Raw genomic sequence first — 16,375 nt, 5'->3', positions numbered from 1 at the left:
GGGATTTGAATTTCCCGGGCTTCATTTGCATGAAGCCGGCCGGCGCCATTTTTAAATGCCAGCTAGTTCGGACCCTGTGCCGCGCGGCTACACGCGGCACGGACTAGCTAGTTTGGATTAGGCTTCTAATTAGCTAGTTCAGATTAGGCCGATGAAAAATGGCGCCGGCCGGCTTCATGCAAATGAAGCCCGGGAAATTCAAATCCCGGGCTTCATTTGCAAGTGCGGATGACTACATTACCCCGCTAGTTCGAACTAGGGTGGTAGTGTAGACATACCCTGGAAGTGGAGCAGTGCTGGGGAAGAAAGGCAGGACTGGGGAGGCTCTGGCCAAGTAAGCCCCAGGCTGCAAGGCCTGAAGCTACTGGAGCTGCGAGTGGCAGCCATGGTAGGCCGGGCTGCGAGAGGCAGACACGTTAGGCAAAGGCAGCAGGTCCACACCCCTTTGCCAGGGATGAGTGGCTGTTACAGACTGCAGTCTGCCCTGGAGGGAGGGGATAGAGGAAGACTGGCAGTGGGTCACTGAGGCAAGGTGGGTACAGGGGAACTGGGTGTTCCCGAGGAGAAGAACTGGGGGTCCTGGAGGGAGAAGGGAGGACCCTGGAGTGTGGAGTGGAGTAAACAACACCCCCCTGGAAGGGGGTGCAGAGACTGGAGTGGGCACTGCTGGAGGGCAGTGTCCTGAAGAGGATGCCGTGGTGAAAGAACAGCACAGGGTGATACCAGCTGGAGGAAGGCACCCTACAACAACATGCTAATTCCCCAAGGCAACCAGCTGAAGGTGCCATACTGGTGAGTCAACCCTGTTACAGGGCCGCTTCCCCCCCCACCGCCACTGCAGCTGCCCCAGCCAGGACTCTTCCCCCCCCCCCCCTCCCCGTGCAGGGACTGCAGCCCCAGAGGGCCTTACATGCATGAGGAGGGCCCTGACAGTGGACTTGCCCACTCCGAACTGGTTGCCCACTGATCGGTAACTGTCCAGGGTGGCAAGCTTCCAGAGGGTGATGGTGACCCTCTTCTCCAGGGGGATGGCGGGCCACAGGTGAGTGTCGCGTCTCCAGAGGGCAGGGGCGAGCCAGGCACACAGCTCCAGGAACATCTCCTTCCACATGCAGAAATTCTGGAGCCACTGCTGGTCATCCCAGTGCTCCATCGCTAGCTGGTCCCACCAGTAGGAACTGGTGTCCAGCCTCCAGAACCTCCTCTCTACACTGGGCTGCAGTTGCCAGAGTGTAGCCACCGCATCCAGGGAGAGGGACTCCACATTGAGTTCAGAGTCGAGCTCCTGCAGGAGCAGCATGGCACTGTGCAGCGACTGCTGCACAAACTGCAGCATGGCCGTGTGGGGCCATCGCATGCCCAGGGGCATCTCTCTGGCTCCATGGCAAAAAATGGAAAAGCTGTGGTGTCCAAAGAAGCACAGGGCAACCACAGCAGGCATTGCTACAGCTTTGCTGTCCTTCAAAGAGGTCCACAAGCCCGCAGCAGCAGAGAAACGGCTGTCCAGGGAGGTCCCTTTAAGCACGTGTCTGTACAGGGCTCCGGATCCAGCCCTCGGAAGCAACTGGTGACTTTTAGCCCTGCCTGAAATGGTTCCGGGTGGCCTTTTTTGCGCAAGAGTGTCCATGCAGTGTGGATGCTCTCTTGTGCAAAAGTGCATCGCTTTTGTGATGCACTTTCATAGTGTGGATCTCTTCCGCAAAAAGGTTCTTGCACAAGAAGCCTGCAGTGTACACGTAGCCTTGGCCACAGCCTGCTTCTGGCACCCCAGCCCTTTCCTGCCCCACTCTCTGCCCCCACCCCTCCCCCGCCCCAACATTCTTTGAAAATTCGTGGAGATTGGGAGAGATCCTGGAAGACTGGAAAAAGGCAAATGTAGTGCCCATCTTCAAAAAAGGGAAGAAGGACGATCCAGGGAACTACAGACCAGTCAGCCTCACCTCAGTCCCTGGAAAAATCATGGAGGGGAGCCTCAAGGAATCCATTCTGAAGCACTTGGATGAGAGGAAAGTGATCAGGAATAGTCAGCATGGATTCACAAAGGGCAAGTCATGCCTGACCAAACTGATTAGCTTCTATGATGAGGTAACTGGCTCTGTGGACATGGGGAAGTCAGTGGATGTGATATACCTTGACTTTAGCAAGGCTTTTGATACAGTCTCCCACAATATTCTTGCCAGCAAGTTAAGGGGGTATGGATTGGATAAATGGACTGTAAGGTGGCTAGAAAGCTGGCTAGACTGTCGGGCCCAACGGGTAGCGCTCAATGGCTCGGTGTCAGGTTGGTGGTTGGTTTCTAGCGGAGTGCCCCAAGGTGCGGTTCTAGGACCGGTTTTGTTCAATATCTTTATTAATGATCTGGATGAGGGGATGGATTGCACCCTCAGCAAGTTTGCAGATGACACTAAGCTAGGGGAGAAGTAGATACACTGGAGGGCAGGGATAGGGTCCAGAGTGACCTAGACAGATTGGAGAATTGGGCCACAAGAAATCTGATGAGGTTCAACAAGGACAAGTGTAGAGTCCTGCACTTGGGACGGAAGAATCCCAAGTATTGGTACAGGCTGGGGACCAACCAGCTAAGTAGCAGTTCTGCAGAAAAGGTCCTGGGGGTTACAGTGGATGAGGAGCTGAATGAGTCAACAAGGCGCCCTTGTAGCCAAGAAGGCTAATGGCATATTAGGGTGCATTAGGAGGAGCATTGCCAGCAGATCTAGAAGTGATTATTCCCCTTTATTCGGCTCCGGTGAGGCCACATCTGGAGTACTGTGTCCAGTTCTGCCCGCCCCTCCCCCATAGAAAGGCTGTGGACGCATTGGAGAGGGTCCAGCGGAGGGAAACCAAAATGATTAGGGGGCTGGAGCACATGATCTATGAGGAGAGGCTGAGGGATTTGGGTTTGTTTAGTCTGCAGAAGAGAAGAGTGAGGGGGGATTTGATTGGAACCTCACTTCAGGAAGTTGAAGGCTGCCAAGAGGCTGGAGAGAGGCTGTTCACAGTAGTGACAGATGGCAGAACAAGGAGCAATGGGCTCAAGTTGTGGTGGGAGAGGTCCAGGTTGGATATTGGGAAAAACTATTTCACTAGGAGGGTGGTGAAGCACTAGAATGGGTTCCCCAGGGAGGTGGTGGAATCTCCATCCCTAGAGGGCTGTGTCTAGACTGGCCAGTTTTTTCTGGAAAATCAGCCGCTTTTCTGGAAAACTTGCCAGCTGTCTACACTGGCCACTTGTATTTCCGCAAAAGCACTGACTTCCTACTGTAAGAAATCAGTGCTACTTGTGGAAATACTATGCTGCTCCCCTTTGGGCAAAAGTCCTTTTGCGCAAAAACTTTTGCGCAAAAGGGAAGGGCCAGTGTAGACAGCTCAGATTTGTTTTCCGCAAAAAAGCCCCAATCACGAAAATGGCGATCGGGGCTTTTTTGCGGAAAAGCGCGTCTAGATTGGCCACGGATGCTTTTCTGCAAAAAGTGCTTTTGTGGAGAAGTGTCCGTGCCAATCTAGATGTGCTTTTCCGCAAATGCTTTTAATGGAAAACTTTTCCGTTAAAAGCATTTCTGGAAAATCATGCCAGTCTAGACGTAGCCGAGGTGTTTAAGTTTCAGCTTGGCAAAGCCCTGGCCGGGTTGATTTAGTTGGGATTGGTCCTGCCTAGAGCAGGGGGCTGGACTTGATGAGCTTCTGAGGTCTCTGCCAGCTCTATGGTTCTATGATTCTAGGAGTGTTATGGTGCTGTGGCCAGATGGGGGGCTTGTTGGCCTGGCTTCATTTTTAAATAAAATATGTCAAACACAAGTTTTCAGCATTGTCTTTATTTATGGGAGGGGTGAGGAACCTGTTTTGAGTCAGGGGTCACTGACCCACAGAAAAGTCAGTTGAGGCCACCCAAGTGAGATGCAAAAAACCAACCCCTCCAAACCCCCCGAAGCCTCACTAATGTGGCCCCAAATGTGCTGGTGGGGGCAGGGTACAGGTGCTGGGGACAGGGTGCTGGTGGGGGCTGGGGCAGGGTACTCATGGTGGGATCTGGCCAAGGGGAGGGGACAGGGACAGCTGGGACCAGTACCTGGGGATCCTGCAGCTGTGTGCCAGGTCTGGATTTCAGGAAGCATGTGCACTGCTTCCCCCTCCCCCAAACAGCCATGCGCTGCCTGAACAGCTGGGTCTGTGGCATGCCGGCAACTTTCTTCCCCCTGCTGCCTTCCCGCGCACAGAGGCGGGGGGAGGAGTAGGAGTCCTGGGACTGTGCCAGCTCCAACTACTCAGGCAGCGCACGCCCTGCTCCTCTGCTCCGCATGGCAGCCGTGCACTGCCTGAGTAGTTGGAGCTGGCACAGTCCCAGGACTCCTACTTCCCCCCCCCCCCCGCCCCTGCCACCCCTGGTGCAGGAAGGCAGCAGGGGAAGGAAGTCACCGGCATGCCACAGACCTGCCATTTCAGGAGTGCACCAGCTGTTTGGGGAGGAGAAGTGCAGCCTGTGCACTTCCTGAAACCCCAGATAGGGCGTGCAAGTGCCTCACTCACCTCACCCTTGTTACAGCCCTGCTTTCCCCTGGCCCCTCCAGTTTTGAAATAGAAATGGGACCCAGCCCGTTTCTGAGCAGCATGCGGGGCAAGCAGGGGAGCCTGCCTGGGGCTCCCCTCTGCCTCCACGGGTCATATCTGATGGCTTGGCAGGCTGGGCTGGCCCACGGGCTATATTTTGCCCAGGCCTGTTCCAAGGGGTAACTTGTGTAACCCCCAAGGAGATTACCTATATTCCTGGGGCTTTGTCTGCTGGCAGCTCAGGGAGAGGCACACTGTCCCTGGTAGGGAGGGGGAGCCAAGGCAAACTCAGAGTCTGCCTGGCAACCAATAGGGAGTGAGATGCCCCTCCCAGGGAGTTCAGGAAAGGGGAGAGGCCATTGTTTTTTTTATGAGTCAGTCTGGAGCCAGCCAGGGCAAGGGCAGGACTGGCTGTGGGGGAGCTGGTAAGCCCCAGGCCTGCATGCAGGGTTCCTCCTGAGAACCGGCCTCTAGGGACCAGATAGCAAGATCCCTCCACTGGGCTTTTCCTTTCTCCACTCCTGAGTCCCAGTTTGTGGAGTTTGCTGGGAAACTTCCCCAGCCAGGCTGAGTTGGTTCTCCCGCTCCCTGGGAGAGACCAGTTGCCACATGGTCAGCTCTGCTCTGTCTGCTGGTTCAGGGCTGCTGCCTGCTGTGTGTGTGTGTGTCTGGGTGCTGGGCTAGGAGACTAGTTTGGATTTTAGTACAGTTGCGTAATCTGCACCTTGAGCCCTGCACCCTTTTGTGGTGAGGGGAGATCCTGGGACCGAAGCAGCCTGATTCCTGCTTGAAGAGGATCCTTGCTAGCAAAGATCAGCCCTTTGCAGTGACTGAGGAGCCCAGAGTCATCTCTGAACCTGAGGATCATTCATGGAGTTTGTGAGTGCACCATCTTCTAGTTATAAGCTTTTGTGGGCAAAGACCCACTTCGTCAGATGCATGTAGTGGAAATTTCCAGAGGCAGGAATAAATATGCAGGCCAGAATCAGGCTAGAGATGACGAGGTGGATCCAATCAGGGAGGATGAGGCCCACTTCTAGTAGCTGATCTGGAGGTGTGAATAGCAAGAGAAGCTGCTTTTGTACTTGGCTAGCCATTCACAGTCTTTGTTCAATCCTGAGCTGATAGTGTCAAATTTGCAGATGAACTGTAGCTCAGCAGTTTCTCTTTGAAGTCTGGTCTTGAAGTTTTTTTGCTGCAGGATGGCTACCTTTAGATCTGCAATTGTGTGTCCAGGAATATTGAAGTGTTCCCCTACAGGTTTTTGTATGTTGCCATTCCTAATATCAGATTTGTGTCCGTTTATTCTTTTACGTAGGGACTGTCCAGTTTGGCCGATGTAGATGGCAGGGGGCATTGTTGGCACATGATGGCATATATTACATTGGCCTCATCCTCCTTGATTGAATTAACCTCGTTATCTCTCACCTGATTCTGGCCTGCATATTTATACCTGCCTCTCGATCTTTCCACTACACGCATCTGACGAAGTGGGTCTTTGTCCCCGAAAGCTTATGCTCCAATAAATTTGTTAGTCTATAAGGGTATGTCTACAGTACAGCACTATTTCGAATTAACATAATTCGAAATAGTTAATTCGAATTAAGCTAATTTGAAATAACACATCTATACACAAACTATTTTGAAATAGCGTTTTGCTATTTCGAAATAGCACATCCACACTGAGTGCACCCTGAACCGAAGTTAAGCCTGGCAGGGACCAGTGCCGGCAGGGCATCAGGTTGGGACTTAGGGTGTGCGGCTGCTGCCTGAGGCTAACTGAGCTCTGTGCTTAAAGGGACCCTACCCCCACCTCGGACAGACAGTTCTCAGGGTTCCCCGCTTGCTTGTCTACCTCGATGAGGGACAGCAAAGCAGTCCTGTCTTGGAGCGCCCTGAGTGCCCACACTCGGGACACCACAGCACTCGGCCACATGGAGCCAGAGGTGCCCCTGGGCACGCCGGCGAGTCTCGTGCGGTCGGTGCCATCAGCCCAGCTGCACTTGCTGCAGGCTGCCATCGGGGGGAGCCATCGGGGGGCTGTCAGGATCTAGGAGGCCCTGAGGGAGATCGTCCACCATGAGGAGCCCTCAGAGCCTCCCTGGTCCTCCCCACTGGGGGCTCGTGCCCCATTCCTCCCTCACGTCCTTCCACTTACCCCTCCCTAGCCCCCCTTCCTGATGTCAAATAAAAGACACGAATGTTCAAAAATAGAAACTGGGTTTATTGAACAAAACTGGGGGATGAGCCTCTGGGGAGACTGGGAAAAGGAGGTGGGGGAAGAGGGGAGGGGGAAACCTGGGAGGAGGGAGCTGGAAGGGGGAAGCAAGGGGACGAAGGGGGAGGGGAAGCTCAGGGCTCAGGTTTGGGGGTCATAGAATCATAGAATAATAGGACTGGAAGGGACCTCGAGAGGTCATCGAGTCCAGCCCCCCACCCTCAAGGCAGGACCAAGCTCCGTCTACACCATCCCTGACAGATGTCTGTCTAACCTGTTCTTAAATATCTCCAGAGAGGGAGATTCCACCACCTCCCTTGGCAATTTATTCCAATATTTGACCACCCTGACAGTTAGGAATTTTTTCCTAATGTCCAATCTAAACCTCCCCTGCTGCACTTTAAGCCCATTACTCCTTGTCCTGTCCTCAGAAACCAAGAGGAACAAATGTTCTCCTTCCTCCTTGTGACACCCTTTTAGATATTTGAAAACCGCTATCATGTCCCCCCTTAATCTTCTTTTTTCCAAACTAAACAAGCCCAGTTCATGAAGCCTGGCTTCATAGGTCATGTTCTCTAGACCTTTAATCATTCTTGTCGCTCTTCTCTGGACCCTTTCCAATTTCTCCACATCTTTCTTGAAATGTGGCGCCCAGAACTGGACACAGTACTCCAGCTGAGGCCTAACTAGTGCAGAGTAGAGCGGCAGAATGACTTCACGAGTTTTGCTTACAACACACCTGTTGATACAACCTAGAATCATATTTGCTTTTTTTGCAACAGCCTCACACTGTTGACTCATATTCAACTTGTGGTCCACTATGACCCCTAGATCCCTTTCCGCCATGCTCCTTCCTAGACAGTCGCTTCCCATCTTGTATGTATGGAACTGATTGTTCCTTCCTAAGTGGAGCACTTTGCATTTCTCTTTATTAAACCTCATCCTGTTTACCTCTGACCATTTCTCTAACTTGCTAAGGTCATTTTGAATTATGTCCCTATCCTCCAAAGAAGTTGCAACCCCACCCAGTTTGGTATCATCTGCAAACTTAATAAGCGTACTCTCTATCCCAATATCTACATCATTGATGAAGATATTGAACAGTACGGGTCCCAAAACAGACCCTTGAGGAACTCCACTTGTTATCCCTTTCCAGCAGGATTTAGAACCGTTAACAACAACTCTCTGACTACGGTTATCCAGCCAATTATACACCCACCTTATCGTGGCCCTATCTAAGTTATTTGCCTAGTTTATCAATAAGAATATCATGCGAGACTGTATCAAATGCCTTACTAAAGTCTAGGTATATGACATCCACCGCTTCTCCCTTATCCACAAGGCTCGTTATCTTATCAAAGAAAGCTATCAGATTAGTTTGGCATGACTTGTTCTTCACAAACCCATGCTGGCTATTTCCTATCACTTTATTACCTTCCAAGTGTTTGCATATGATTTCCTTAATTATCTGCTCCATTATCTTCCCTGGGACAGACGTTAAACTGACGGGTCTATAGTTTCCTGGGTTGTTCTTATTCCCCTTTTTATAGATGGGCACAATATTTGCCCTTTTCCAGTCTTCTGGAATCTCCCGTCTGCCATGATTTTTCAAAGATCATAGCTAAAGGCTCAGATACCTCCTCTATCAGCTCCTTGAGTATCCTGGGATGCATTTCATCAGGACCTGGTGACTTGCTGACATCTAACTTTCCTAAGTGATTTTTAACTTGTTCTTTGTGTATCCTATCTTCTAAACTTACCCTCTCTCTGCTTGTATTCACTACGTTAGGCACACCTCCAGACTTCTCGGTGAAGACCGAAACAAAGAAGTCATTGAGCATCTCCGCCGTTTCCTGTTACTGCTTCTCCCTCCTCACTAAGCAGTGGGCCTACCCTGTCCTTGGTCTTCCTCTTGCTTTTAATGTATTTATAAAAGGTCTTCTTGTTTCCCTTTATGCCTGTAGCTAGTTTGATCTCATTTTGTGCCTTTGCCTTTCTAATCTTGCCCCTGCATTCCCGTGTTGCTTGCCTATATTCATCCTCTGTTATTTGTCCTAGTTTCCATTTTTTATATGACTCCTTTTTTATTTTGAGATCATGCAAGATCTCCTTGTTAAGCCAAGCTGGTCTTTTGCCATATTTTCTATCTTTCCTACACAGCGGAATTGTTTGCTTTTGGGCCCTTAACAACGTCCCTTTGAAATACTTCCAACTCTCCTCAGTTGTTTTTCCCTTCAGTCTTGCTTCCCATGGGACCTTACCTACAAGTTCTCTGAGCTTATCAAAATCTGCCTTCCTGAAATCCATTACCTCAATTGTGCTGGTCTCCCTTCTACCTTTCCTTAAGATCATGAACTCTATTATTTCATGATCACTGTCCCCTATACTGTCTTCCACTTTCAAGTTCTCAACTAGTTCCTCCCTATTTGTTAAAACCAAATCCAGAACAGCTTCTCCTCTGGTAGCTTTTTCAACCTTCTGAAACAGAAAGTTGTCTCCAATGCAGTCCAGAAACTTATTGGATAGCCTGTGCCTCGCTGTGTTAGTTTCCCAACATATGTCTGGATAGTTGAAGTCCCCCATCACCACCAAATCTTGGGCTTTGGATAGTTTTGTTAATTGTTTAAAAAAGGCCTCATCCACCTCTTCCACCTGGCTAGGTGGCCTGTAGTAGACTCCTAGCATGATATCACCCTCGTTTTTTACCCCTTTTAGCTTAACCCAGAGACTCTCTACACAGCTATCTCCTACGTTCATCTCCACTTCAGTCCAAGTGTGTACATTTTTAATATACAAGGCAACCCCTCCTCCCTTTTTTCCCTGTCTGTCCTTCCTGAGCAAGCCGTACCCTTCCATACCAACATTCCAATCATGCGTCCCATCCCACCAGGTTTCTGTAATACCAATGATATCATAGTTGTATTTATTGGTTAGCAATTCCAGTTCTTCCTGCTTATTACCCATACGTCTCGCATTTGTATATAGGCATCTAAGATACTGATTTGATCTTGCCTCCCTGTTGTGCCCTGACCCTCCTTTCTCCTTGCCATTATAGGCCGTAGTCCCCCCCATTTCCAACCCATCTTCCAGTCCTGCACATGCAGCACTTACCTGTGGGCTTTGCTCACCTTCCCCCGACAAACCTAGTTTGTCTCGCCGGACCAACCTGATTTTCATGCAAACCTGCTCCTGGGTTCACATGTGGCCTTTGGTGGCCAGGCTGGCAGCTATCCTGCCATAGATGGCCACATGCCTCTGTCTAGGGCTGAGATCATGGAAGTTGGGGGCATCCCCTGCAAACCTGAATAAGATCCATGATCTCCGCCCTGGACCAGGAAGGCGCCCGCCTTCTCCAGCCCCTGTCAGGCTCGTGGGAGCTGGCAGACTGCTCCTGGGGAGCGGTGGAGGACTGGCTGCCAGTGGCTTGCTGGCTTGTTTTGGGGCCACTGGGTCAGGGGCCCCGGTGGCCACTGCTGGCTCTGGGCTGGCAGGCTTGGAGCTGGCACAGGCACTGTGGCCAGGGTCTACCCCTTTAAGGGCCCCAGGGCTGGGGGAGAGGAGAGTTTTCCTGGTTGTGCCCAGAGTGGCCACCATGGCGCTCTGGGAATGGCTGGAGGCCCCCATTTCGAATTAAGTGTCTACACAGCACTTATTTCAAAGTAGGGTATGTCTACACTACAAAGTTAGTTCGAACTAACTTTCAACGGAGCGCTTAGTTTGAACTAGGTAATCCTCATTCCACGAGGATTAAGCCTAGTTTGAACTTACTAGCTTGAATTAAGGGCTGTGTAGCCCCTTAATTCAAACTAGTGTGAGGCTAGCCCTCCCCAGCTTTCCCTGGTGGCCACTCTGGCCAACACCCAGGGAAACTCGTCTGCCCCCTCCCGGCCCCCGTACAGGGGCACGGGCTGGCTACGGTGCCCGTGCCAGGTGCAAGCCTGCCAGCACCCAGCCAGCAGACCCTGCACCTGCCACAACATGAGCCAGCCACCCGAGGACACCCAGCCCTCCACTGCTCCCCAGAACCAGCCTGGCGGCTCCCAGGAGCCTGCCCGGGGACACAAGAGGCGGGCACCCGCTTGGTCAAGTGCGGAGATCGTGGACCTCATCGAGGTTTGGGGGGAAGCTTCCAGTGTCACAGGAACGCGGCAGTCTACGGCCACATGGCTGCCAGCCTGGCCACCAGGGGCCACTAGCGCAGCCGGGAGCAGGTGCGCTGCAAGGTCAAAGACCTGCGGCAATCCTACTCCCGGGCCTGCCAGCCAGGGGCCGACCCGGAGGCCTGCCCCCACTTCCATGCCCTGGACCCCCTCCTTGGGGCTCATGCCGTCCCTGCCCCCTGGGGACGTGATAGACCCCGGGGCAGAGGGACCGCTCCTGGAGACGGAGGAGGAGGAGGGCTCTGAGAGCCAGGAGCCTGCCGGCAGCCTGCCCAGGATCTGGGACCCCCGAGGCACCCCACAGAGCCGCTCGCCTGTGTCGTCCGAGGCCGGGGAGGCGTCCACCTGTGAGTACCATCGTGCTCCCCTTATGTGTACGGGGGGCTGGGGCGAGAGGGAGCCCCGGGACCGTGCGCCTGGGCCTTGCCCACCACGGAGCAGCAGCTGGGGAGCCTGCAGGGGCCCTGGCCTTGCAGAGGGGAGCTGGGTTTCACACACCTGGGCCCCTGGGGTAATTGACCGCTGGTCTTGTTGCACCACAGCTGCAGCACCTGGGACTGCAGGGCGCACCACACTACCTGCAGCAGCTGCCCGTGCCCAGGCAAACAGGAGCGCCAGGAATGAGGAGGACTACCTGAGGCGGCACCTCCCGTTCCTGGATCACCAGCTCCGCACCCAGGACCACTGGGTCCAGGAGGACCTGAGGCTGTGCCAGAGGAGTTTGGAGGCCCTGGAGGAGCAGGGCCGTGCCCTGCGAGGCCACCTCCGGAGCCTGCTCGACCGCTTCCCAATTCCTCCTGCTCCCCCTGCTGCTCCCCCTCCCCCTCCTGCTCCCCCCTCCTGCTCCCGCTCCTGCTTCCTCCACACCCCCCGTCCCTCCTGACCCCCGTCCCTCCACAACCATTCCCCACTGACGCCCCCAGACCCGCAGTGTGGCGAGACGGGAGAGGCAGCCGGACTCCCACCCCTGAGCTTTCCTTTCCCTTCCTCCCTTCCCTCCCCTTCCAGCTCCCTCGTCCCAGGTTTCCCCCTCCCCTCTCCCACCCTCATTCCTCCCTTCCCCCACCCCAATTATGTGAAATAAACAGACGTTTTTGTTTGAAAAACAGGTGCCTTTATTTGACAGTAGGTAGGGAGGGGAAAGGGGGGTAGGGTGGAAGAAGGCCCCAGTGGGGCATGCAAGGGAGAGGTCAGTCGTCCTCCTCCACGTGGAAGCTCTCCCACAGGGCTTCCCGGATCCGGCCGGCCCCCTGCTGGGCTTCCCGGCTGGCGGCGGTGCGGGGCTGACCGTAGTGTCCAGCCATGCGGTCAGCCTCAGCCATCCAGGCTGGCAGGAAAGCCTCCCCCTTCCGCTCACACAAATTGTGGAGCACACAACATGTTGCCACCACGGGAGGGATGTTGTGCTCGGCCAGGTCCAGACGGGTGAGGAGGCATCGAAAGCGGGCTTTCAGTCGCCCGAAGGCCCCCTCCACCACGATGCGGGCCCTGGCAGGAGGGATTGAGGTGCCCCGTGTAGGGCTTCATCAGCCATGGCTGCAGTGAGTAGGCGGCATCCCCCACCAGGCACACGGGGATCTCCACGTCCCCGACCCTGATGTGGCGGTCGGGGAAGAAGGTCCCGGCCTGCAGCCGCTGGCACACGGAGGAGTTGCGGTACACCCGGGCATCGTGTACTTTGCCCGACCTGCCCACATTAATGTCCGTGAACTGTCCCCGGTGGTCACACACTGCCTGCAGGATCACGGAGAAGTACCCCTTGCAGTTGATGTACCGGGAAGCCTGGTGTTCCGGGGCATGGATGGGGATGTGCGTCCCGTCGATGGGCTCCCCTGCAGTTGGGGAAGCCGAGGGTGCTGAATCCGCGGATGACGGCGTCCGGGTTGGCGAGGTGGACCACCCTGCGGAGCAGCACCCGGTTGATGGCCTTGACCACCTGTGGAGAGAGAAACAGCAAAGCGCCAATCAGTGGGGCGCCCGGGTGGCTGGGAGCATTCATGCCCTGGCAGTGCCCCGCGCCCCACTCCCGGAAGCAAGCCCCCTGGCGGCGTGTAGTACGGCCGGGACAGACCGACCCCTCCGGTGCTGGGCGCGTTCGCCTCTTCCCACCCCACCTTTGTCCCTGGGGCGGCCCATCCCCTCCTCGCAGCCCCCCTTTTCCTCCGGCGCAGTGGCCGACGAGTGCCATACCTGCATGAGCACCGCTCCGACGGTGGATCTCCCCACGCCGAACTGGTTCCCGACAGATCGGTAGCTGTCCGGCGTGGAGAGCTTCCAGAGGGCGATGGCCACCCACTTCTGGAGGGGGATGGCGGGCCTCATGCGAGTGTCCCTTCTGCGCAGGGCAGGGGCGAGCCACTCGCAGAGCTCCAGGAAGGTGTCCCTCCTCATCCTGAAGTTCTGGGTCCACTGTCGGTCCTCCCAGTGCTCCAGGACGATGCGGTCCCACCAGTCGGTGCTGGTGTCCAGACGCCAGACGCGGCGGGGCACGCCGGTGCCGGGGCGCTGCTGCGCCTCCTCCACGGCACCCATGGCGGCCAGGCGGAGAGGCAGGGGGCTGACATGCACCAGGAGGTGCCAGGCAGCCTCGAGCCATTGGTGGCAGGCTTGCAGCAGCAAGTCCAGAAAGTGCACCAGAAGGTGCAGGGCGAGCCCTGGCTCCATGTTGCCACCTGCGGCGGCCCCCCCGAAGGGAAGCACCGACACACACGGGCACAGAGACCAACGCTTTGCTGTCCCTCGGCGAGGTTGGCAAGGAAGTAGGAAAAGCTGAGAACCGGCTGTCCGGGGGTCCCTTTAAGCACGAGCCTCAGATAGCCTCAGACAGCAGCCACACAACGCAACTACTGACCTGATGCCCTGCCAGAACCGGTTTCAGCCGCCCTTAAATGCCCCCCTGCGTCAAATCAGTGTGGACGCGCTAGTGCGAATTAGCAAAATGCTAATTCGAACTAGTTTTTAGTTCTAGATGCGTTAGTTCGAATTAGCTTAGTTCGAATTAACTAATTTGAACTAAGTTAGTTGGGGTTAGCGCTGTAGTGTAGACGTACCCTCTTTATGGGAACTAATGAAGAACTTTTCTGTATGCACCCTCTCCACCCAACTCCTGCTTTTAGAGACCTCTATCCTGTCCGCCCTCCGTCTCCTCTTTTCTAAGCGGAGAAGTCCCAGTCTCTTTAGCCTCTCTTCATATGGGATCTGTTCCCAACCCCTGATCATTTTAGTTGCCCTCCCCTCTCCCAGCCTCTCTCTTCCCCTCTCCCACCTCCTTTTCCCAGTCTCCCCCAGTTTTGTTCAATAAAGACAGATTCCATTTTTGAACACAATTATCCTTTATTTTGTATACCAAGAAAAGGGGCTAGGGAAGGGTAAGTGGAAGGAGGTGAGGGAGGAATGGGGTACGCGCCCCCAATGGGGAGAACTGGGCTGGCTCTGCGGGCTTTTGGGGTGGAACCTCTCCTGCAGCCCCCCCTATTGCCCCCTCTCCCCTAGATGGCAGCCTGCGGCAAGTGCAGCCGGGCTGATGGCCGAGTGCTGTGATGTGCCCAGTGTGGGTACTCCGGGCAATCCAAGCCAGGACTGCTTTGCAAGCGGGGCACCCCTGAGAACTGTCTGTCCGGGGTGGGGGTCGGGACCCTTTAAGCACAGCCCTCGGCTAGCCTGAGACAGCAGCTCCACGCTCTAAGTCCTCCTCTGATGCCCTGCCGGCACTGCTTCCGGCCATCCTTAACCCCGCTTCAGGGTCCACTTAATGTGGATGCGCTAGTTCGAATTAGCAAAACGCTAATTCGAACTAGTTTTTAGTTCTAGATGCGTTAGTTCGAATTAGCTTAGTTCAAATTAATTAATTCGAACTAAGTTAGTTCGAATTAGCGCTGTAGTGTAGACATACCCTTAGCTATTTCGAATTAGGTGCTATTCCTCGTAGAATGAGGTTTACCTAATTCGAAATAAGGGCTCCGCTATTTTGAATTTATTTTGAAATAGCGGATTGTATGTGTAGACGCTATTAAACTTAATTCTAAATAACTGCTGTCATTTCGAATTAACTCTGTAGTGTAGACAGACCCTAATGGTATGTCTACACTACCCCGCTAGTGAGAACTAGCGGGGTAATGTAGGCATACCGCACTTGCAAATGAAGCCCAGGATTTGAATTTCCCGGGCTTCATTTGCATAAGCCGGGCGCCGCCATTTTTAAATCCCGGCTAGTTTGAACCCCGTGCCGTGCGGCTACACGCGGCACGGAGTAGCTAGTTCGGATTAGGCTTCCTAATCCGAACTAGCTGTACTTCTCATTCCACGAGGAGTACAGCTAGTTCGGATTAGAAGCCTAATCCGAACTAGTTACTCCGTGCTGCGTGTAGCCGCACGGCACGGGGTTCAAACTAGCCGGGATTTAAAAATGGCGGCCCCCGGCTTATGCAAATGAAGCCCGGGAAATTCAAATCCCGGGCTTCATTTGCAAGTGCGGTATGCCTACATTAACCACCCCAATTCGAACTAGGGTGGTAGTGTAGACATACCCTAAAAGAGTATGTGGAGGCAGGAAAAGGGAATAAGGGAATTTGTGTGCAGCCATCTTGGTCTTGTTAACAAGAGAGCAAGAGTCAGGCTAAGTCTGTGGCCTGACAACGCGAGATCTGTAATTAGACGCTGCCTTCGCCTCTCGCCTCCATACGGAGATAAGGGTCGAACGCTGACTCTGGCAGGGACCTTGAGATAAGGAGCATCTGGGTGGAACTAAATAACTGTTAGCCATTGGTGTTTGGAATGGGAAGGAGACTAATTGTTATTATATCTAATAGACAGTATATAAACTGCTTCATAATTGCTTGTATTCGAAGATCTGCCTCTCCCTCTTCCCCCCCCCCCCCCCCCCCCCATCCGAACCAGTTTTTCCCTTGATGCAGCTCGTAATAAAACTGCCTCTGGCTACTTGTTGCTTACAAACTCAGAGTGAGGACAATGTTTTCTTCCACAATTTGGTGCCGTGACTCGGACGGCAACGCCCGATTGAAGACAGCGACAGCGGCTGCAGACCATCCCCCTTCACCCCCAGGGTTCCAAACGAGAGGTAAGAGACCTTTTGAAATCTCTACTGGGGTGTGGAGGAGGACTGCCTGTGGGGTCGTCTGCTTCTTGTGGGCTCACACCATCCGAACTTCTTGAATCAGCAACAAGGTCACACGCAAAGCGGTTCTGGGGAGGTTGTTTTGTTACCCCCGAGTAGGCCTAAGTTTATGCTGTGCTGGGAACACAAGGGGGGTCAGCTGAACCTCGAGACCGAGCGGATATGTGAGGGAGTGACGACTCCCCTTATTTCATGAGCTGCTGCTAAGGTCTGACACTCTAGACCCAGCAGACCCCTTCTTTGGAGTGTGTAGATTTAGTTTAACAACTGTCCCTCATAAGTAAGCCTGTAACATTGTACATATGATTCTTTTCAGGA

Source organism: Pelodiscus sinensis, chromosome W, assembly GCF_052426305.1.
Source record: "Pelodiscus sinensis isolate ZL-2025 chromosome W, ASM5242630v1, whole genome shotgun sequence".
NCBI classification, from domain to species: domain Eukaryota; kingdom Metazoa; phylum Chordata; order Testudines; family Trionychidae; genus Pelodiscus; species Pelodiscus sinensis.
This window is presented reverse-complemented; position numbering follows the sequence as displayed.